Genomic DNA, 24,920 nt, shown 5'->3' with positions numbered 1-24,920 from the left:
TGAACTTGTAATCCTACTGCCTCAGCCTCCCAGAGTGTTGGGATGAATCCAGAATAATATGAGAGTACAGGGAGTGCAGAGTACTCTGAAACTTATAGGTAAAATATTTAACTTTGTGAAGCTGAAGAATTCTACCCAAAGGACTCAATTTCAAAGCAGAATATTGATAAATATTGGTAAGCATGAGCCAAAGAAACAGACATGACTCTCCAGTAAGCAAGCAGTGAGCATTATCCTAGAACAGAGAGTGAGAGTGTGGTCTAGTTAACAAATCAAAAGGTGCTCAGGAAGGCTAGAACACAGTGTTAGAGAACTGAGAAAGAACAATACTCAGGTTTGGATTTCACAAAAATCATTTTGGCTTCAGAAAAGAAAAAGATCCACAGAATGAAGTTAGAAACAATACATGCAGTGCTTAAGTGACAACAATTGCAGCATTTTAAACAAAGGGAACAAGATATGAACAAAGGAACTAGATATGAAGTTGATTTGATAATCTTGTGAGATATGAGGAAGATAGAAATGAAGATTAATGTATCTCTGCCTTGAATAGCTAAGTAGATGCTGGTTTCATTCAGTAAAGAGCCCAAGTGAAGGTGGTTTGGGAATGAGAATTGCAAGTGTCCAGTTCATGGTGGTCCACTGCTGGTACGGATCTTTGTAGAGTACTCAAGTGGAAATGTTCAGTGTGCACTTCGGTATGAGGGTCTGGGGTTTAGGAAAATGAGATGGATTGGAAGTAGAGATTGGCAACCAATGGCATAAAAATGTTATCTGTATTCAATAAAAGGCATTAGTATTACTATTTTCTTCAAACTCACTCTGCAAGATTTTTCTTCTAGCCAGGATTTTAACTCAGTGGCACCGCACCTGCCTTGCAAGCGCAAGGTCCTGAGTTCAATCCCTGGTACCAAAAAAAAAAAAAAAAAAAAGATTTTTCTTCTTTTCTTTCACAACATCCACCTTTTGCTAGGGCCTGTGAATTTTTAATCACTTCCATCTATGCAAGCCACCATGTTTTCCTCAAAGCCACAGGTATAAACTCCTCATATGTGGACAGTTTTTCTCTAATACCTTAAGTGTTATGTATTGTAGATATGAACCCAACCTAAACAATATCTGTACTTTTCATACTAAATGAAAATGAGAGAGAGTCTTTGTAAAACTAGTGAGGTCTGTCATTAATTCTATAACAGATGTTGGAAAAAGAAGGAAAAGAATGAATTAGCATATTCTTTAAAGAGCCATGGAAATAAATCTTAAGGTCATTAGAAGAAAAACAGCACCAGTATCTTAATTATCCCTTATGATTTAGTTATGATTTTTAAACTAACAGTAATTTTACTCACAATAATTACTTTATGAAAAAGGAAAATGTAATGAATAATCGTCCAAAAGTATTTGAAATTAGGCTCAGATGTTTAAATATCAGGATGCTCCCATAGACACAATTTAGGCTTTGAGAACACCAACAGGGAAAAAGAAAACATGCATCTTGTGGAGCGTCTCCAGCTGTTATCACACTTGTTCAGTATGGATGCAAAGTCCACAGTTTACAAGTGCTAAATTCAACACATCCACAGCAGTTCTGGATGCCCAGGATTTTTGTTTTACTATGTGCTTGAACAAACAAGCACAACATCGATGTAAACTGACTTTTAAAATCGAATGCTAATTTTGTTTGACATATCAACAATACCTAAAGAACTGCAACTTTAATCTTGTCCACTATATTTTCTTTCAGAATGTTAAAGAGGCATTTTTAAAAGATCAGGCCCATTTTAAAAGAAGCCCCATCCCACCTGCCACCAGCTACAGCTAAGCCCATTAGTTGTGGACTCCTACTCCAACCAAAAGCAAGGATGTCATAAGATACTAGGAATCTGTAACACACTCACACACACAAACACACACACACACGATCAGGGAGAGACACTGTCTCCAGAAAGTAAACTGGAAAATAAAAAGAGAACAAGGTAATGAAAACAAAAGCTAAAATAATAAATACATGGGGAGAAAGCCTGAGGGCTGTCAGGGTTCCCAAGAGTGAAAGTTTTGATAAATCATAGAGTTGATTCAGAAGAAGCTATGAGATAATGATTTCATTCCCAAAATGTTTGTTGTTTGTTTCATATATGAGTAGAAAGAACCTGTTGGTGATAGGGAGTAGAAACAGACACACAAGAAAGGTATGGTGTTATTAGGAAATGAGCTAAGAGATGTGCAAATGAAAATATATTCTTTTCAGATCATGATACACAGTGTATTTACCATTGTTATTCTCTAATCATTTTTGTTATGAAAATTATTTTTCATAGAATGGCTTTTATATTTTCTTTATTATATCTTCTTGTATTATATTAAAATAAATTTTTTTTAAAAAAAAAGAAAGATGACTCTGGGAAAGCTAAGAAGTCATGTTAATGGCATCCACCCAGGGGCTCCCACTACTAGATTCCCATTGCCACAGCAGGTCCAGAATAATCTGGTTATGTGGTGCTTCTGGAATTTCTCTCATCTAGAACCACAATGAACGTTTTGGGCTTGTACAGAAGAGTCGGGGTGAGGAAGGAAGACAGCAGCAACACCAGAGTACACTTCTTGTCATGGTGGCCTGGAAAAAGGAGAACTTTGTGGAACTCACACATCCAGTCCAGGTGCCTCTAATTTGCATACTGTAACTCCACCTGTATCATCTCAAGGGAAATATTAACGTAACTTTCCCTTTGTTGATTGAATATGTCTCTTAAAGCCAAAAGAACACAATGTAAATGAAAGTAACTCTACTTTTCCCTCACATATATAAAACACAGACTGTGATAGTTCATCTCTAAGACAATCCTGAGTGCTATTAGCTACTACTGTTCCCTTTAAATTTCATGTAATTTGTTCAGACCTTAGGCCTCATTCTATTTTCATAGAGCTGATTTAATCCTCTTGGATCTGTTCATTCCAGCAAGCAGATTTCTATATTTGTATTTTAGACTTGTCTCAATTCTATCTTTTAATACATACATATATATGATTAAAATTGTCATTCTCTCAAGTATAAATGGTACAAAAATAAAGACTCAGTCTCTTCCCTTAAATTGCTCATATCAAAGAAAGAGACAAAAATTATAATAAAATGGAGGTTATGACAAAAAAAAGCACATGTTGTGATGGAAGTGTATAGGTCTGGTGTCAAGCCCTGATTTAGAGGTTAAAGATCCAGAAAAGCTTTCTGGAGGAGACAACATCTAAGCTGAGCTTCAAAGAGAAGTTAGCCAAGCAAAGGAAAATCAGGAGAATAGCTAAGAAAAACAATCAGTTATTGCGAGAAAGCTGAGCTGTAAAGAGATGGCGATCAAGTATTTTATGTTTGTAGTACATAATGTGGAGCTGGTTCATGGACATAACATTCCTTATGTGAAGTTGGTGTGTGGACATAACACATCTTAATTCCTTTTCTCATGCCCTCCCCTCCTCTCCCTCCCTCCTCCCCGCATCTTGATCTCCTTCCCATTTGAGAAAGATCTATCTCCTTATTTGCTATTATCTATCTTTTATTTTGCTCTTTATTTAAAATTTGTATGAGAAATCATGTAACATTTTAAGCTTGTGTGTCTGATTCATCTCACCTAACATTACGGTCTTGAGGTGTATCCATTTTTCTACAAATGACTCAGGTTTATCTTTCTCTATGGCAGAGTCATATGCCACTATGTGTGAATACCACATTTTCTTTATCCATTCATCTCATAATGGACGTTCAGGCTTCTTCCAAGGTGTAGCTATTGTGAGTTGTGCTGCTGTAAACATCAGTATGCATGTGTCACTGTAATATGATGTCCTTAACCTACAGCCTTCCTGATGCAACCATTACCTCTCCCTCCAAAGACATTACATGTTCACAAACATATATTTCCACACAGAGACACAGAGAAGTTTACTTTCCTGGACCTAAAATATATTTTGGAGAGCCTTTTAGGCTACTTCCATGTATTTTTCTCTTTAATTTAACATTTTAAATTTTTACTTAATTTATTTCTGAATGTACAAAATTGCAAAACTATACAAGAGTTTGTTGCTATCTCTCCCCACATTTTCCATAACGCCAACCACTTACATAATTACAGCACAATTATCAAAAACAGGAACAAGGGGCCAGGGATTTAGCTCAGTGGCTTTGCCGCCTGCTGTGCAAGTACAAGGACTGGGGTTCAATCCCCAGTACCAAAAAAAAAAAAAAAACAGGAACAAGGATTGTTATAAAGTTAAACCATAGACGTCATTCTAATTTTAGCAAATTTTCCCAGTATCTCAATCCATCTGTTGTCACTTCTCCTTGGTCTTTGCTGCAGTTTGGGTCTTCAGTGCTCCCCCGAGGCCCATGTGACGGAAGCTCGGTCCTGGCCTGTAGCACTGGTGAGAGGTGGGAAATCCTCAAGTCACGGGGGATTCCTTTGAAAGGGACCCCAGGGCCCTTGTGCCCCATGTCTCTTTTGCTTCTGGGCCATAAGCTTGTTACCTGGGCCTGGGGTGTTATTCTCTTCCTGGTTTTTGGTGTTGTGAACAAACCATTGGACAAGACACACACAAAAGGTAGCAAGGTTTTATGTTTATTACAAGTAGGTAAAGAAGTAAGCTCTGCAGAATGAAAGCAGGCCACTGAGAAAGCTCACAGGAGCCATGAGGTTCGTGGCTGATGTCTTTTATATCCCCCATTCTGACATCAGATCTAGGCCATCCAATCAAAAACCTGCTTAATCTTGTGCCAGAAGAATTGAAGACAGCGTTTTCGGATTGGTCCAGGTGGGGTTTGGGCGTATGCATTTAGGGTTCCCCTGGCCGACAGGTCAGCCTTAATCTCCTGCCTCAGGCTGAGAGGCCCTGCTGTGCGGGGCTCCTGCTGTACCATGCTGACCTCTTCCCACCAGAGACCGAAAAGCAGTGAGTTTCCTGATCATTTGGACTGGAACCTCCAAACTGGGAGGCAAAATAAACTTTTCTCTTTATGAGGCGATCGTCTCCAGTATTTGCTAGAATCATAGAAAGCTGACCAGCACTGTCCAACAATCCCTTGGTCTCTCTCTGTTTTTCACTACTTTGACAATGAAAAGCGCTACACAAGCTATGTTGTAAAATCCCTCTCAATATGGCTATGATTTCTCATGATTAAAATGAGATTACCTATTTGGGGCATAAGTACTACAAAAATGATGCCTTGATGCCTCTAGGGATGATTTGAGAAATGGTTAGTTCCAGGACCGGGACACAGAAAATAGAAGATAAGCAGGGACTATCTGGTGGTGTAGGAAGGCGAGAAGATACTCCAAAAAGAAAAGGCCTTTTTAAAAGAACACAGGAGTCAGAGGGCCCTATGACCTAGTGACCACATAGTTCCAATAACCAAAGCTGAATCAGTTTGGCCAACAAACACATGATATCAGAGTTTAACCCATGAAATAAAATATTCATGAACATATATTATGAAAATAATGGAATAAATAAATAAATGAACATGGAATGGCTCTTCCAAAAAAATTCAACTCAATGGATTAGGAGAAGAAAATAATCAAACTTAAAATAAATACCACAGTACCAATTGCTGCAGATAAGATCCACCAACAGATGATAAAATCAGTGGGCAAAAGTTTGAGAAGCAACAATATTTGCCAACTCCCAAAATAACTCCCATTAGAGACTATTAACTACAATGAAAATATAATTTTAGAGTTAGGAAATGTTGCCTACACTAACTTACTCATGAGATCAAGATAAACATGACTTGTAAGAAGACGTGTGAGCTGTTTGATGTGACGTGTGGAGAAAGACAGTATTATAATTCAGTTTTTAATAGCTAACATATTCATGAGACTTATAATTTTTAAAACGTAATGTTTTAAATGTAGATATATACAGCAAATGTATAGTTCTATTGATAGCCTTATATATACATTATTTATAACTTGCATGTCTAGAATATGTATGTCTAGAATAAATTTCCGGAAGAAAGGTGCTAGATCAAAATGTATAATCAAATTGACTACCATAAAGGTTATACCAGTTCACAGCCAAAACAATGTATGTACCTGCTGAGTAGCAGCAGGATAGGTTACTCAGCATTTGAACTTTCACAGATTTTATGGATGACCCATAACATCCCAGTATTGTTTTATTGTACTTATCATCTTAATGTCTATTTATGAGCCATTTATGCACTGTTACCTGTAAATTGTTCATATCCATTGTAATTTTTTTCAGTATTGGTCTCTTTGAATCAGTTTTTGGGAACGCTTCATATATTAGGAAGATAAATCCTTTGTCTATAACATGACTTGGAGATATTTTGCCACACAGACAACTGTTTAAATAGCACACTCTCAAAGGTAGGGCATCCAGATGATAAATTGTTGCACACATAAATGTTGAATAGATACACTGAGTATATGCTGGCATTGACAATAAAATATAAATGTTTCATACCAAAGATGCAACTCAAACTCTCCTAGATATCAGCTTTGAAAAGTCATAGGCCGGAAGTACTGCTGATTGAGATACATGATCCTTTATAGCTTATAGTGAAGATGACCAATGGCAGAATAGCAACAGCTGGAAAAACCCTCCTAAATCACAACATTTACATGAGATGTAAATCTACTTCCCCAAATGTGGACATTCCATCTGCATTGCAGAAAATCTTACACAACTTCACAATAAGATACCAAAATAGAATCTCCAATAAAGTGTGTTAACTTTACTTCGACTGCCACACATTAATACTTCAAGAAGTTAAAGTAAATACTACTTAAAGTGTAATGTTTATGAAATTATACATTGTTCCATAATGTGATGGCTTGTTTTGAGATGTCCCCCTGAAGCCTCATGTGGTCAGAGGTGGGCCTTTTCAGAGGTGGCAGAATCTAGGGTGTGTGATTACTAAATCAGTCCACTGATCAGTTGGGCGTAGTTCTGGGAAGGGATCATGGGAAGGCCCTCCCTGGGTATGAGTGCTACCCACCCTAAGTGTGGGTAGCCTATAGAATATAAGGGACAAAAAGAGGGTTGCTGCCATCACTTGCTGCCTCCTGCCTTCCACCTTCCAGGCCATGAATCGTTTTTCCTCCTCTGCGATTCCCTTCTGCCATGCTACCCTGCCTTGGAGCCAGGTGACTATGGACGGAAACCTCTACAAACTGTGCACCAAAATAAACCTGTCCTCCTTTAACTTTAGGTATTGGGTATTCTGTCTCAGCAGTCAGCAAAGTGAGACACATAGTAAAAAGTGGAGAAACAGCCTGCCTTTTTGTATTAAGAGCTGAGGGAAGGATCTACTCTTACCCCTCACCACTGCACAGAGTTCAGGACTGGAGGATGAAGGAAAGTGATAAAGAGATGTGTCTGGTAGAGAGATAGAGCATCATTAGACATCATTAGATTCTTTATAGATCATGCTGGGGAGTTAGATTTTATCCTCAGGCAAAGAGAGGCAGTGAGGCATTTTGAAAAGAATGGATATATACTTAGGAGTTTGGGAAGATAAGTGTCTCACATCTCCCTTGGTGCAGGTATGAATGAGGTGGGAGCCCACCTGGTGTGTAGACACTGGCCCAAAGCTCTGGGAGAACTGAAGAGTGTTAAGACAAGTGTCTCCACGAAAGCTGTATCAGTGGTAGTGGAACAGTAAGGAAAAGGGAGGCAGCTTATAGAGCAGAATTTAAAGGCCCTCATCGAGACCAGAGGTGAAAAAATCAAAGCTGACTTGAGGAATTGGGTGGATGTTGGCAACCAACACCAAGATGGTGTATACAAGATGAAGAGTCTATCATGCCATATGTCATTTAATTTGACTGAATCCATCCAGAGCTAGCAACTAGATGAATGCAGTATCAACATGGAGGGAGAAGTGATTGGACCACTCTCCCTTGGAACTTGACCATGAAGAACTATAAAAGACAGGGAAGCAACTCTGAGTCCAGAGAGGAAAACTTTGCTTTTAGGAGTATGACTTAGGAGGATAAAAAGATATCACTCCTCTCCTAGCTCTCAACACATATGCCATCTTTCCAGTGAAGTCTTCCTGGCCATTTCAAAGCTTAGTGATTTTAATCATTTCACAATAACCAAAGAGATTTTAATTTGGTACCTATGTGCTCAGTGAATGACATTTCATAGAACAATAATTCTGCTGATCAGACTTACGGCCTTTTGACCCTTAGTTGTGATATATCAATTTGAATGAATTAAGAAATTCCCAGGGGATTAGTAAAGCACATTTCTGAGTGTGTGTGGGAGGGCCATGGAGGATTGACCTGAGGGACTATAAATGCTCCCTGGCCCCTTCCTCTCTGGCACTGTTCCTCTCTCTGCCTTCTGGCCCCCATGAACCAAGCAGCTTTGCTCCACCACACTTTTCTACCATAATCTTTCTGACTTGGAGCCAGCTGATTATGGACTGAATCCCCCAAACCATAAGTCATAAATTAAATTCTCCTCCCTTAAGTTGTGGGTGTTGGATGTTTTATCCCAGCAACAGGAAAGCTGACTAATCAAGCCCAGAGCTAAATATTATGAACACAAATGAGGAGAACAATTATGAATTATAATTAAAATATTAACCTTGCAAGAAAGCTAATAATATTTTATCATGAGTTTTTTCTCCTCTTCTTGAGATACAGGAGTTGAAATATCAGGAAATTTCACAAAAGCTGGCTGTTTCCACAAATGCTCTTAAACCAAGTTTTAAATTCCATAGTTAACTGAATCAAACATCTAAAAATTGCTTGAAGCTTGGATTAAGCAGGGTCAAACTTTAGTGGAGAGCATCAGTGATCTTTTAGAAGGAAAGCTAGGGGGCCTATTTTGCTGGGAAGGTGTGTGTGAGTGTGTGTGCATGTGTCAGTGTGTGAGTGTGAGTGTGTGTGTGAGAGAGAGCTATTTTTGATGATGAAGGAGATTGGGAGAAATTGCAGAAAACTAGAAAAATGATTATAGCAATAATCAAAAAGTCAAAGTGAGACTTTCAGTTTAGGCTACAGTTTATGAAGCAGATATTACCTACTTGCTGCTGGAATATTTAGATATAATTTTTATAATTACTGATTGAATATTAACTTTAAATTCAAACTTTGAAGAACGCTTTAATAAACAACAGGGGAGTAATAACAACCTAAAATATATTCTGTTGATATATAATGCTTACTTTAAAGAACTATAGTTTTAAATCCTTTCAAAGCATTTATTCCTTTGCAAAAAACACAATTTGTTGATGTCTCAAAACAGATTTCCACCTCAAAATCCGAACTATTATAAGTTACTGTGTATCTTGAAACTAACGAAACATCAACAATTTCAACAATATAATCTTTCTGATTCTCTTCTAACAAAGGCTCTAGATTTTAGAAGTGACAGAAGTTTTGCTTTGTATCTATTAATCAATAAGGAGCTACATAGATCAGAACATCATCAAATAATACTTCACAGCATTTTAGACCTAGCATATTATTTTTAAAAATAGCATGTTACCTAAATTTGAAATATTAATAACGATTAGTGTTCTTGTCCTTTGACATTGATTTCTCTGCCATCTCAAATGTAATCTTCGGAATCTTGTCTGTAATAAAGCACTTCCAGCCTGGCAATACTTTCTTATGGTATAGTCGGGCCTCACACAACCTTGCATACTGCAGGTTCCACTGTGTTTTGAAAAAAGATGTAAGAGATAAGCAGTTGCACATGAAATATTACAGTATACCACCTCAAAATTTTTTATGGAATTTCAAGCTTGGAGATCTGAGTATTAATTGCAATTTTATTTTTAAAAAAACAATGCTACCACTTAGTCATTTTCCCCTTGTTTATATTTTTAAACTTAATAAAGTATTTTGATTAAAGAAAAACCTAGCATGTTTTAAAATTTAACATGGAATTATAGGGTTTTTAATGAAAAATTGAGTAATGATAGATAGATATCGATGATTTGCAATCATGTGAGTATAGACTGAAGATATTGTGCCTCTTAATCTCAAAATATTGCAGTATTTTCTAAAAACAATGTCATTCTCTTAAACAACTATAGTACAACCGTCAAAAGCAGAACATTTAACATTACAATACTGTTGTCTTTTTCATAGTCCATATACAAACATCCTCATTTCACAACAATATATTTAATAGCTATTTTTCCCTCGTCCAAGATCCAACCTCCAGTCTAGGACCAAGAATAAGAGGTAGTCTTGATATCTTTTTAATATACTTCAACTCACAACAGTGTCCTCGTCTTTTTGCTTGACCTCAATATTTTTAAGAGTCCTGACTAGTTTTTGTAGAACCTCTTTCAGTTTGGGTTTGACTGAAGTTTCCTCAAGGCTAAATTTAGAATAACGAGTTTTTGGCAGGAATATCACAGAGGCGATGTGAGTACTGACCAATGCATTGTATCAGGAGGTGCCTGTGTTTCATCACCCACTGTTGAGAATATTAATTTTGCTAACTTGGTTAAAGTGGTTACTGCCAGGTTTCTCAATTATAAAGTTAATAATTTACCCAGTGTAATTAATTAGTAATTTGTAGGTTGATATTTTATTACATCTAAATTTCCTATTACTTTTCCTATCACTACTTTTAGGATCCATTGACAATAATCTAACCCTACATTCCTTCTATATTTATTGGTTGATATCCAATAAAGAAGATTTCTTTGTATCCCATTTATTTGTTTATATCAGTAAGAACTCATTTATTTTATAAATAAGTTATAACCATTATATTATTCTATTTTAGTGATAAGTTGTGCCATGTTTAACTAGTAGAAATTCCTCCAAGCTGGATCATGGAACTTTTTAATATATACATGATTTAAAATAGCCATAGATATATAAAGAAAAGTTGTACAGATAATAAGTTTCACACTCAGCTTCTCTAGTTATCTTACATTAGTATTGTACATATGATGAAATTAAAGAACAATTTATTAAATCAAATCTCACACTATGATTTCTTTAGTTTTTACTCAATGTTCTTTTTCCTTTCTAGGATCCTATTTAGGATAACATATAACATTTACTCATCCTGTCTCTTAAGCTTCAGGTGGCTATAACAGTCTTTCAGACTTTTATTTTTGGTAGACTCAACCATTTTGAAGTTGGGCACTTTATAAAATGTCCACTTATTGAGATTTGTCTGATGTTTTTCTCATTATAGGTCTGGGTCATGGGTTTTTAGGAAGGAGACCACAGAGGAAAAGTGGCATTTTTCATCATATCACATCCAGGATAAACTCTGTCAGCAATGGACCAAGGGATGGAGGGAGGAGTAGGGAAAGGAGGGGCAGGGGAAGAACAAGGAAGTAAGATGTGTTGTGGACACACCCCCACTCCCCTTGATGGATGTACTCACTGTGTACTGAAAATGTACTAATAAATTTTTTTAAATCCTTAAGACTTATTGATGGTGATGGTAACTTTGCTCATCTGGCCAAGGTAGACAATCAAAGTGTTCGCTAGTTTTCTCCACTGTAAAGGCTTTTTTTCCCTACCCTTACTATATTTCTTGGAAAGATGTTTCTCTATTGAGTCTACTTTAAGGAATGGGGTAGTAATACTCTACCTCTTTGAGGGTGTGAGATGTAAATAAATTATATAAAAATGTTCTGCACAGGTTTATCTATTCATTTATTCCATCATTTATATCAGTATGGAAATTTATTTTGTATTTTGAGTTATAATCCAATATTATTTTTTTTATTCATATCATCCAAGCTTTGGCCATTAAGACCTCTTTTAATTTGGGCCTTGATATTCCTTTTAACTTTTGTCTAATCTTTTTTACTTTATTCATCCATCTTGTTTGAGTTTTAGTTTACTCTTCAAATTTCCTAAACATTAGATTGATATCAACATAGACTGTTCTACTTTTCTAATAACATGCACTTCATGCTGCAAAGTTATCTCTAAGTACTACTTTCACTGCATCACACAGTTCTGGTAAATTGAACTTTCACGTTTATTTTTAAAATGTCTTTAAAGTCTGTTGATAATTCTTCTTGGATGTACGTCTTATTTAACATTGCACTATTTAGTCTCCAAAAGCTGAGGGACTGTCCAGTACACTTTCTGTTCATAGTTTTTAGTTTAATTCTGCTTTGGTTGGAAAATGTCCTTTATATGGTTTCCATTATTGCAGATTTGTAAGGTATATTTTATTGTCCAGAAAGCAGTCTGTCTTGATGGATGCTCTATGTGAGCTTGAGAAGAATGTGTATTCTGCTCTTGTTTTATGGAGTATTCTGTAAGCAGAGGAAGGTGATTGTTAGGGTTTGTGTCTAGATGTCCCTGCAAAGCATCATGTGGTCATAGGCTATTTTGGAAGTGGCTGAATCTAGAGTATGCGATTGATTCATGGTGCGGCTAGGCCTGAGGGGACTAGGACTACCGGTGTGAGTGCTGCTTATCCTAAATAGTCTGACTAAGATAAAGGGGGCAGAAAGACGCTGTTAGGTTCCCTTGTTGCCACTGCCATGAACTGCTGCACCTCTGCCACGTGCCACTCTGCCTTGAATCCAGCTGATTATGGACTGAAACCTCTGCAGACTGTGAGCCAAATAAACCTTTCCTCCTTTCACTTTGGGTGTCGGGTATTTTGCTTCAGCAATGAGAGAAAAGTAACTGAGACAATGACTGATAGTCCTGTTCAGGTCATCTATAGCCTTCCTGAACTTCTGCCTGTTTGATCTAGTAAATATTGACAGGGGAGTCATTAATTTTCCAACCATAATAAGAGATTTTACTTGTTTATTTCTCTTCTCAGTTCTTGCCCCCTGTATTTTCACGCTGTTATCAGGTCCATTCACAGTTAGGATTGTTATATATTCTTGGAGACTTGATCTCTTCATGATTATATAACTTAGCTCATTCTTGATAATACTCTTTGTTCTGAAGAATGACTTATCTAAAATTCATGCAATTTCTTCAGCTTTCTTTTTTCCAGCTTTTATTTCTTTGAATAATCCTAATATATCTTTTTAAAAGGTTTCTAATTTCTTTTTACCTTAATCTGTTTTTCATTAGTACGTTTGCAGTACATAATGATCATCGCATACATTATGGAGAATTTGTAACACAGTATATCTTTATCCCTTTACTTTTTATATTTATTTCTTTTTAAATTGTTATCGGTACACGTTAGCAGCACATAATGTTCATACTCCTTGTGTGGAGCTGGTGCACGTGCCTAATACATCTTAATTCCTTTTTTCATCCCTGTCCCTTCCCTCCCTCTCCCCTCCACCTCTTGATCCTCTTTCCATCTGAGAAAAATCTCTCTCCCTACTTCCTATTATATATCTTGTATTTTGCTATTTATTTATATTTTTAGCTTCTCATAGAAGAGACACCATGTGCTATTTAATTATCCCTTTTCTTTTAACCTAGTTGGGTCTTTCTATTTAAAGTATCTGGTAGACAAAATATAGTCAAGTCATGTTTTTTTAATCTACTCCGGAAATCTGTTTTGTAATTGGTACATTTAGACTACTCATACATAAGATAGTTACATATATAATTGTATTAGTACCTACTTTTTTTGCACTTTATTAAATTCTTTTATTGGTACATTGTAGGTATACAACACAATTACATTTCTCATTGGGAACTGTACCTTTACATAATGCATCTTGGTTCTTATTTTTTCCCCATTCCTAGCCCTCCCTTCACCTCCTCCACCCTTCCCTATTTACAAAGACTTTATTTCCACTTTTCCATTTCTCATCATTTTTCCTTTCCCTTCTTTCCTTTACCCTGCCCCTCCCACTACCCCTACCCCTTTGGACCTTTTCTTCCTATTTTGCATTATCGATTATTCATTCTAATCATTGGTACATTTTAGGTATACAATATAATGACATTCATCATTGGAAATTTGCACCTTTACATAGTCTCTCTTGGTTCTTATTTTTCACCCTTGCCCAGCCCTCCCTTCAACCCCTCCATTCCTCCCTATTTACAAAGATTTTGTTCCTATTTTTCCATTTTCTCATATTAATCCCATTCCCTTCTATCCTTTCCCCTAGCCCTCCCACTTCCTTCCCCTTTGCCCCTTTTCTTCCTACTTTATTTTTAATTATTTTAGTAATTTATTTTTGTCTTTATCCCATTAGCCTTTCTTCCTTTACTGGCTCTGAGAATATATGATTTTATTTTATATACTCCTTTAGCATGTATCAATTATATATTTTTAAACATTAAAGTTTGTAATATACATGTAATATTTGAAAAACACAACAGCACTTCACGTACAGTATAAGTACCTTAGAATTTTTTTCTTTGTCCCTTTTGATATCACTGGAACTGATAGTTATCCCTTTCCTATAATCACTCAATACTTTATTATAAGAAGTCTACTGTAATGTTTATCAAGTTAGTCTACAGTTGAAGTTGTTATTCTCCTGTGACTTCCCTTAATATTATTTCATTTGATTTCTTGCAGTTTTAATATAAGATTCCTAAGTATGTTGAGGGGGCTGTTTCTAGTTTATTTTGATAATTATTCTATTTCTGAGTTTCTAGAGTCTATAATTTGCTGTTTCTCATTATTTTAAAAAGTTCTCGGCCATTATTATAGCAACTATTTCTTGTACTTCATTTTCTTTTTTCTTCTGATATTCTTATTACACACATTTTACATATTTTAATATGCTTCCAGTATTTGGATGGTCTTTTCATTTTATTTTCTTTTGTCTCCTTGCATTTAAGTTCAGAAAGATTCTATTGACCTTCATGATTATTGATTTATTTTCTCAGCCATGTCAAATCTACTGCCATGTCCATCAGACATTGTTCATTTGTGTTAGCATGTTTTTTATTCCCGGTATTTTCTTTTGGTTCTCTTATGGTTTCCACCTCTTTGCTTACATTGCCCATTTTCCTTGGATGTTGTTTATATCTTTCATTAATTCCTCTGAAATATTAAACATAGATATTATAAATTTCCAATGTATTGATTCCAACATCAGTGTCCTATGAATCTCGTTTTCATGATTGTTTTGCTACTTCAAAGTAGATTTTGTTTTGCTTTGAAACATGCTGGATAACAATAACCAAGGGGAAAAGGCCTTTAGTGCAAGGATTTTTATCTAGCTAGGAGTTGTGCTATGTTTAAAGTTTGCTGAACCTGCAAGTCCTATACATTTCAAATTCTTTTTGTTTTATATTTGCTTAATTCTTTTTAATTTATATCAATCATTTTAAATAATAAATCAAAATGGTATTACATTTATGGAACACAAAAACCAACTCAAGGGCTGGGGATTTAGCTCAGTGGTTCTGCTGCCTGCCTCACAAGTGCAAGGTCCCGAGTTCGATCTTTGGTACCAAAAAAACAACTAATTAACAAAAATCAACTCAAAATGGATTAAATATTTAAGTATATAAAACCTAAAAATAAAACTACTGAAGAAAGCATGGGGAAAATTCCATGACATTGGTCTGGGCAATACACTGCTGCCATCATTTGATTTCTGTGCTTTGGACTTCGGGCTTCCTCATGTACTCCTCCCCAGAGACAGACTATCTCGCAGCTCTTTCAGCTGTGATCTATGGTTACTTGATGTGGAAGCTGTCTTGGTGTGGTGGCAGGGATGGAGAAGGGAACTATGCAATCACACCATACTGGAAGTCTGGTATTCTGATGGCTTATGCCTGGGGCTGTGACCCTTGCCAGTCTTCCCACTGGACAAATGCCATACTGTTTGCTCCTTCACTTTTCCTGCAAGAGCCCTGAGATGATCTTGCTCCCCTGACTCCCTGGAGAACCTCTACAGGGAAGCTAGAGAAGTGTGTGGGCTCCAGCAGTTCACAAAATTGCCCCTGCATGCTCCCGTTAATGGTTCCTGAGGCACAGATCTGCACTGCCCTGTCTGCCTGCATGCACCAGTCACTCACCTTTCAGGCTGGCTCTTTTTGCCCTGGCTCTCAATTCTTTGAGGGTTCAAGAAAACTCACTAACTTCAGTTTGTCCAGCTTTTTCTTGTAAGGGTGAGAGTGACCACCTTCAAGATTCCAACATGTCAGACCAGAACTGCTCCCGTGTCCTTCACATGTCACCTCACATCACTCTGTGGCACTTCTTTGCTGTCTGACACATTTAGGCTCATCTTTTTCCCTGACCCCACTGTGAAGATTCCTGTGCTAGAGGAACACTGACATTTTTCAAGAGAGAACAGGACCTAGAGATCCAGACTTGAGGGTCAGGCTTGAGTGCTTCCAGTGCTCCTTAGCTTATAGAGCTTAGCAATAATGTGTTCACATTAAATACACCTATATCCGCATCTATACAGACCTCTACATGAATTTATATTAATACTTTCAACTTTAATTCAACACCACAATACTTGTAGACTTTCCCACTTGCATACTTTAACCCCTTCCTTTAATAATAAAAAACCTTGTTCCATTATCCCCCAATATACTTATTCATTTGGTTAAGTTTAGACTACCCAGAAAGTAGTTTCAGAACTGATTACTGTACCGCTATAAAAAAACAAAACAAAACGTTTTGTTGTAGTTCTTTTTTTCCTTGAGGTAAAATGTATAAATTGTAGGTATGCAATTTAATAAATTTTGGCAAATGTTTGCATCCAAATACCCTATGCCTCTAACATGCCTATGATTCCAGAAATCTTCCCCCATGACCTTTCCCAGTCAATCCTGCATCCGTCCCAAAAGTAATCACACTCTAATTTTTTAATAAATTAATTTCCCCTCTTCTAGAACTTCACAGAAGCAGAAACATACAGTGTATAGCCTTTTGCTCTTGGCTTCTTTTATTCAATATAATGTTGTGAGATTCATCCAAGTTGTTAATAAAATGTGATTTCTGTCATAGAGTATGTGCTTTGTTTTACAGAAATGATTGTTTTTGGTAGAAATAGATATTTTACAGAAATCTTTTTTCCAAATCTGTACTGCCACTTTACATTCACATCAGCAGTGCATGAGTGTTCTAGTTGCACTGCATCCTATCCAATATTTGGTCTTAAGTTTTTAATTTCAGCCATTGAAGTGGATAAATACTGTTACCTCATTGCAGTTTTAGTTTTCCTTTCCCAGTGATGATGACATTATGCATCTTTTCATGTGTTTACTGCCCATGTTTCTATTCAAGTTTTCACCCATTTTTTTTTTTGGTACCAGGGATCAAACTCTGGTCCTTGTGCTTGCGCAGCAGGCGGTAAAACCACGGAGCTAGATCCCCGGCCCCTTTCACCCATTTTTAAAATTGGATTGCTTATCTTACTGCCTTTGTACTTGTGGGAGTTTCTAAACTGTATTCTTTCTACAAGAATCTTAGCAAAGATATGCTTGATAAATGCATCTCCAATTCTCACCAGCTTATTCATTATCTCAACAGAGTCCTTCAATGACAAGAAAAATTTTGGACTTGATAAAGTCTGCTTTAAAAAAAAATGACTGGTGCTTTTTCTGTGTCTTTTTGAAGAAATCTTTAATTAACCTCAGATTAAAATATTGTCCTCTACTTTCTTCCAGAAATTTGAGTCTGTATGCTTAACTATATGCCCAATCTAAATTGATATTTTTGTATGGTGTGAGGTAGCGGTTGATATCTGGTCCTTTCTACATATATATTTAATGGTTCCAGCACCATTTTTTGAATAGATTTTCTAGTTACCATTGATTTCCTTTGTACCTTAGTAAAAAAATAAGTTGATCAACAAAGTATGTATCTTATTTCTGGAGTCTTTATTCTGTTATTTTGAACTTTTTATTCTTACCCATACTACACTGTCTTAACCATGATAACGTTAAAGATCATATTAAAGCCAGGAAATGCAAATCTTCTATTTTGTTCCTAAGCATTCTGGATGTTCTAGGTCTTTTTCTTTGCCGTATCAATCAGCGCTTAATAGAGAAACAAATTTAATGCAATACATACAAATAAATATAAGGATTTACAAGGTAGGCTTATAATGGCCATTTGCAGAGTCAGGTGTGGAAAAGTGCAAATGGGCTGTCGGCACACTGTAGATACGAAGGATCCAGTCAAAGACATGGAGCTCACTGTAGTGTCCCGTGAGAGTCCATATCAGGAGGCCAAAGGGTCTGGGATGGAAGCCAGGAGATGATGCCCAAGGTGAAGGTGAAGACAGGAGCTCCGCCGAAGAAACAGAAGGGAGTCTTTCTTCTTTGTTCCGCTGTTATTCCATTCAGGCCACAAGCCTATGGGTCGGTGCCACTCACACCCAGGGTGGGTCTCCTGTCTTCAGGAAATCCCTTCAGCCACACCCAGAACTGTGCTGACCCAATTTAGTTGGGTGTTTCTTACTCCAGTTGACACAATCAGTTACCTATCATACTTGCCATAACGATTTCAGAATATATTGTGAATTTCTCTTTTTAAAAGTATCAACTGGAGTATTTTTTGAATTTTACTAATCTGTCACTAAATTAGAAAAAATGACATATTAGCAATACTGATTCTTCTTATATAGTGACCTCATAAATTACTCCATGTATTTAGTTCTTTAGAATTTCTCTTTACAATGTATTGCAGTTTTCTGTATACAAATCTTACATATACGCTGTTATTTGTCTGTAAGTAGTTCATAATTGTGATGCTATTGCAAATTGCATTTTTCTTTCAATTTTTCAATTATATGCTGCAAGTATATTGGAAAAATGATAGTGTATATTGAAATTGTACCCCGCAAAGGTGTCAAATTCAAACTCATTTATGAGTTTCAGTAGCTGCTTTGCAGATTTCTTAGGATTTTCTACATGGATAATAATGTCATCTGTAAATAAAGATTTTTATTTCATTTGCAATATTTATAAATTTTTTATAAATTTCATAAATTTTCTCACTAGGTAAGAATTCCAGAATACTGTTGTATAGAACTAATGACATGACAGTGAATATCCTTCCATTGTTCATAATCTTAAGGGGAAAAACATTCAGTTTCACCATTAAATATGTTGTTGGCTGAGGGATTTCTATCGATGTTCTTTATCAGATTGAAAATGCCCTCTCTGCACCTAATTCGATGAGATGTTCATATCAAAGATGGACATTAAATTCTAGCAGGTGATTTATTTGCATAATTTTAAAGGATCATAAGACATGTTTTCTTTATTCTGTTAATTTGATAAGCTGAAGAAAATGCCAACCCAGGATAAACGCCAGTTGGTCCTGATATATCCGTCATGTTATATATTGATAAATTCCTCTTGCTTATGTTTTTCTAGAGATTTTTTTTCATTTATGTTTATAAGGGACATTGCTCTGCAATTTTGTCTTTTGATATATTTGTCAGGTTTAGAGTATGGGTTATCTTGACCTCACAATAGAAATTGAGTAGTATTCCATTTTTCCTGTTTTTCTGAAAGAGTTTTTGTAAGTTTGATATTATTTCTTCCTTGAATATTTGATAAATTCCACCAATAAAACCACTTGAGACTAAAGATTTACCTGTGGGAAGGTTTTTGTTTTCTTCACAAATACAAAGCTATTTGGATTTTCTATTTCTTCTTGAGTTAGTATCTACAAGTTGTATTCTTTCAGAGATTATTTTTATCTCATCCGACTTGTTAAATTTATTGCTATGAAGTTGTTTATGTTATCATCTTATTACTTGTCTGTGCGATCTATATTTATATCCTCCTATTTCAAATATTGAAATTTTGTTAACATATACAAAGGACAACCTTTTGGCTTTGTTCATGCCATCTACTATTTGGTTATTGTCATTTTATATTTCATTGATTTCTACTTTCAATTTTTTTCCTTTCTTATAATGACTTGGGATTTAATTTGTTCATCTTTACTGAACTTCATTGATAGGCTCAATGACTGAATTTAACTCTTTCCCCTTTCTTAAAATAAGCATTTTAAATCACCATGCACTGCTCCAGCTCTGTCCCACAAATTGCCATTTACCATATTTACATTTGTATGCAGTGCAAGTATTGCCTAGTTTCATTTGTGATTTCTTCTTTTATTCATATATCCTTTAGCAGTTTCTTGCTCAATTTCCAAATAATTGGGAATTTCTGTACATTTTGTGTTGATATCTTATTTAATGTCTTCATGATTACAATTGCCTTCTATTAGAAAACCTATTCTGTAAGATTTCACTCCATTGGTCTTTATTCTTGTACTTTATGGAACACTATATACTTTCTTTTGGTGAGTATCCTGTGTACATATGAAAAGAAGTTCTGTAGTTGTTGGGTATAGAGATGCGTGAACATCAAATATCCCAGTGGTTTGACGGTGTAGTTTGGATCTTTTATATACTCACGTGACCTTTTTGGTCTGCTTGATCCATTACTGACTGGGAGAAGGGGTGGAAACCACCAAAATACAGAGAAGGTGACATGGCCATAACCCTGGCTGGCTGCCTGTCCACACAGACCAGACCACATCACAGCGGTGGTCACGGAGTACATGGGGACCCAGCAGGCCCTTGTGCGGGCAGCACAGCTCCTATGCCCACTGTAGATGGCGTGGTGGCTCCCTGTGGCTTGGCAAACCTGTCCCGAGTGCATCCTAATCCTCTTGCATACCTTTTGCGAGTCCCAATATGTGTATAAGTCTCATTAAGCTCTGTAATCTCAGGTATTGACTTTTCATTTTGAGAATTTCTGATTGGTTCTTGCTTATAGATTTCATTTCTTGGCCATTTGTTAATAATTAATTTATTCATGCTGAATACATTTAACCTATACATCATCTAACATACATATACACAGTGCAATGACTGCTAGACTAAAGTTTTTGTTATTTTACCATCTGTGAATTGCTGGGGTTGATTTATATGAACTCCTTTTTGTCCTGGATCAGAGTGAAATTTTTCTGTTTCTTAATCAGTATAATAACCTTCATCAGTGTTCTAGACATAGTAGATTTACATTGTAGGGTCTCTACACTGTTACCTTCCTCTAAAGAGTTCTGATTTTTGCTCTAGAAATAAATTAGCCTGGAGGGACTCAAATTCAAAACCTACCTCTACTTTCACAGCCAGCAGCTGAAATTTCTGCTTCATTATTTCAGTCTATTCTTTCTCATCCACTGCCTTAAAATTCCTCCCGCTTTGCCTTCTCACAGGGGTTAGGAAAGAACTTAAGTGGAGGTATTTGCAGACTTTGGGGTTCCTTTGGGGTTTGTTTTATATAGTTGGGCGCACTAGTGTTTGGTGCATAGATATTTATGATTGTCATCTCTTCCTCTTGGATTCTTCCCTTTACAAGGACGTAGTGTCCTTCTTTGTCTCTCTTAATCAATGTGGGTTTGAAATCCACTTGATCTGCAAAGAGGATAACTACTCCTGCTTTTCTTCAGGTTCCTGTCTCATGGAGTATTGTTTTCCACCCTTTAACTTTCAGTCTATGAGTTTCATTTTGAATTGTGTTTCTTGTATGCAGCATATTGTTGGATTTTGCTTCTCAACCCATTCTGCCAGCCTATTTCTTTTGATTGGTGAATTGAGACCATTAACATTGATGATTATAACTGATACATATTGACTTATCATTGTCTTGACTTTTTCTTTTTGTTGGATTCTTCCCCTTTTTAAAAAATTCTTGTTGTGCCCTATGGATTCATTCTGCTGGGCTTCCTGGGGTTGTAATCCTCATTTTCTTTTCCTAGGATATTGTCTAAAATTTTTTGGAGTGCTGGTTTGGTATTCATGATGTTCCTAAGGTGCTCTTTGTTGTGAAAGTATCTTATTTCTCCATCAATTTTGAAAGATAGTTTTGCAGGGTACCTCAATCTAGGTTGGAAGCTGTTTACCTTCAGGGCTTGAAATACGTCACTCCAAGCTCTTCTTGCCTTGAGGGTTTGTGTAGAGAAGTCTGCTGTGATTCTGATGGGCTTTCCTTCATATGTGATTTGTTTCTTTTCTCTCACTGCTTGTAGAATTTTGTTTTTCTGTTGGGTTTCAGGAATCTTAACTATTATATGCCTATGTGTAGATTTTTTTGATTAAGGCTAGTTGGAGTCCTATATGCCTCACTTATCTGTATGTCAAGTTCTTTTCCCCTGCTTGGGAAGTTTTCTGCCATCACTTCTGTGAACAGTTTTTTTATGTCATCTTCACTCTCTCCTGTTTCTTCATTGACTCCGATCAGTCCTATGTTATTCTTTTTTGCACTGTCTAGCAGCTGCTGGATTGCTTTCTCATGGTCCCTTACAATTTTAAGGAAATTTTTCTTTTCCTGGTCACTAATTGCAATCTTATCTTCTATTTCTGAAATTCTGTCCTCACATTGGCTCATTCTGCTATGCAAATGTTCAATGGAGTTTTTAATCTCCTGGAAATCTATTTGCATCTGTTTTATGGATTCCATTTGTTTCCTATGTTGGGATTCCATCATGCTCCTCAGCTCCTCTACTTTTTATCTGTGTCCACTCTAGATTTATTAATCATGCCTTGCACTATGGGCACAATGTCTGTTGTTATCTGAGAAATTATTTCTGATTTCATTTTTTCAGGTCCTCCTTCATTGCCAGTTCAGGGAGTCCAGGTGGTTGAGTATCACTGTTCCATCTCCTTTCCCTTTGGGGTTGCTTTCGGTGATCTGGTTTTGAGACTTGTTTATGTGTCTTCTCATTTCAACAGATGCAGCCTGCTGTGTCTTTGTTAAATCAACTTTATGCTCACTCAGTGGTCTTTAATTCTCAGCAAGCCACAGAGCTGCCTTTTCTCTGCTGCTCACCAGTACACCAATTCCTGGGTTCAGAATGGTGGCCTTCTGGATCTCTGAGCTGACCTGTTGTCTGGGTGGGCTTCTGGCTGGGGCCTGTGCACACTTGCAATGGTATCTAGATGTGCCACTGGCTAGGGCCCCTATGTAGCTATCGTCTGGGAGAGCCTTTGCCTGGGGGCTGTGCACCTCAGTTCCTGTTGTGAGAACAAGCTTCTGGCTAGGGTCTTGTGCACTTACTGATGGTATTGGGGCCAACCTCTGGCTGTTGCTTGTGTGCCTGTGCAGCTCTTTTCCAGGCAGGCCCTTGGCTTGGGCCAGTGTGCTCCCACCTCTGGGGTCAGGGTAGAGCCCTGGCTGGGATCTGCTTGCAACCATGCTGCTCTGTTCCATAGCTCTGATCCCCCAACTAAGGTGGTCTGGTGTGCCTTTATTGCAGAGATTTTCTTTACTTTTCCAGTAGGCTTCAATTTTCATCAAGGAGCCTCAGAGAGACTCTCTTTCTGTTGTTCACTTCTGCTCTATCTTCTACAGCTCAGAACAATGTCCTTTATGACCCCTGCAACTCTGCAGTGTGGATCCAGGTAATATAGCCCCTTTTCTTAAAAGATTTCAGAACTCTCAAGACTAAAGGACTGCTGGGCTGGGGATTTAGCTCAGTGATTCCATTGCCTGCCCCACAAGTGCAAGGTTCCAAGTTCGATCCCCAGTACCAAAAAAAAAAAAAAAGAGTAAAGGACTGACTAAATTTTTTGGTATCTTTCAAAAGAAAATAACCACATTTAGAAATTTGGGGGAATTTCTTGTAGTCAGGAAATGAGCAAGGCAATAAGACTTGATAGTGATTATTTATTAATTCAAGTAAGTGTGAAAAAGAAAATGCTGGACATCACTTCTTTTGCGGGAAAAAACAGAGTGAGGACAAAACCAAAGCAATAGGAAAGGGAAACAACATCTTGTGTGTGGTTCCAGAGATTTTTTTCTCTGAGGGAGTGGACACTAAAAGTGCAAAGCCAAGTTTATAGAACAGCAGCATGCCCTCTGCACAAAGGCTGAAGTCTTGTCTCAGGGATACCTTGAAAAATGAACCATCCTAATACAAGCAAAGATACAACATCACTTTAAGTATAGGTTTCAATTTTGGTTTCAGAATTACATATTTTTTAAATCATGAAAGGTGGGAGATCACTCTTTGAGAATAGAGCCATACTTGAGTACGTAAATGAAACAAATGCCTATTTATTCTGTTTCAAAGTTGCTTTGATGTGTTGTGATAAATTCTATGGATGGAATACAAATCCTCACAAGTCTTGAAATGTAATTCAGAGCCTTCTCCTCTCACCTCTGCTAATGCATGAGATCCGGCTCCCAGGGCAGAGACTGTTCACTTTCTGGAAGCCTTGCTGTGAGAACAGGAAACAATCATGTTCAGTTGTCACAGCGCCTGTGGAGCAGATGGGCCACCTTGAACCTGGAGTCACTGCTGCATGCACGCTTGCTCAGCTTTATGAATGAACACGCTGTCTAAAAGGCATCCTAATCTGCTAATTATTGGTAAATCACTTTGCATCCACTCTCTTCCAAATTTAGGTTTCAAAGCAATTCTGTAGCCACTGAAATTCTGCAGCTCACCCTGCAGTTATACATTTTTTCACCTTCAAAGAATACAAGGAGTGGTTCAGCCTACATTTTAAATATGAAGATTTAATATGATTTAAATGTGTGAAGTGAGGAAATAAAAATAACTACGGGTTATTTAAAACCTACATACCTTCAAAGCATATAAATTTTAGCAAGCGGTATGTAGCCTTTGTGAAAAGACAGCCTTTGCCTATCTTCTTCATTGAAATAGTCCCAATGCATACACTGCGTCTGGTGTATGGTGTGCACTCAATAAGTGAATAAGTAAGTATAACATACACAAATGGCTTCTTAAGAGATGCATCTCAATCATTTTCCATTCGTGTTAACCATAGTATTTTTAAAATAAAGGAATTAATCTGTCTGCTGGAACAGTGCAGGGTGAACTCCAACTTCTACCCAGCCTCTGCACCTGTCCCAGTCCCACCTGTCAGGTGTTGTCACACCTGAGCTGAAGACCGGGGTCCTCCCCCTCAGCTCACAGCCCACTCGCCTTGGAGCTTATGCTGAGCCCAAGGGTGGCATTTAAGTTTTGTCCTTAAGGTAAATAGGGGATTAAGATACAGGAGACCAAGT

General features: G+C 37.0%; 1 long non-coding RNA gene across 3 annotated transcripts in view; it reads right to left on the bottom strand.

Annotated features, from left to right (window-relative positions):
* Window positions 1-24,920, bottom strand: part of LOC110345976 (uncharacterized) — a 372,088-nt gene that overhangs the window by 203,252 nt on the left and 143,916 nt on the right. For 2 of the 3 annotated variants that reach the window (XR_015446444.1, XR_015446446.1), the window contains one exon: window positions 18,769-24,147. The exons of the other annotated variant lie outside the window; for it this stretch is intronic. This is a non-coding gene — a long non-coding RNA (uncharacterized LOC110345976). Of the gene's footprint in view, window positions 1-18,768; window positions 24,148-24,920 lie in introns of those variants that run through there. 3 annotated transcript variants of the gene reach the window in all.

This window comes from Heterocephalus glaber, unplaced genomic scaffold (assembly GCF_053883595.1).
Source record: "Heterocephalus glaber isolate CG9 unplaced genomic scaffold, H.glaber_assembly_v1.0 deba00001688, whole genome shotgun sequence".
Classification (NCBI taxonomy): domain Eukaryota; kingdom Metazoa; phylum Chordata; class Mammalia; order Rodentia; family Bathyergidae; genus Heterocephalus; species Heterocephalus glaber.
Note: the sequence above shows the minus strand (reverse complement) of the source record. Positions and strands in the feature narration are given on the sequence as shown.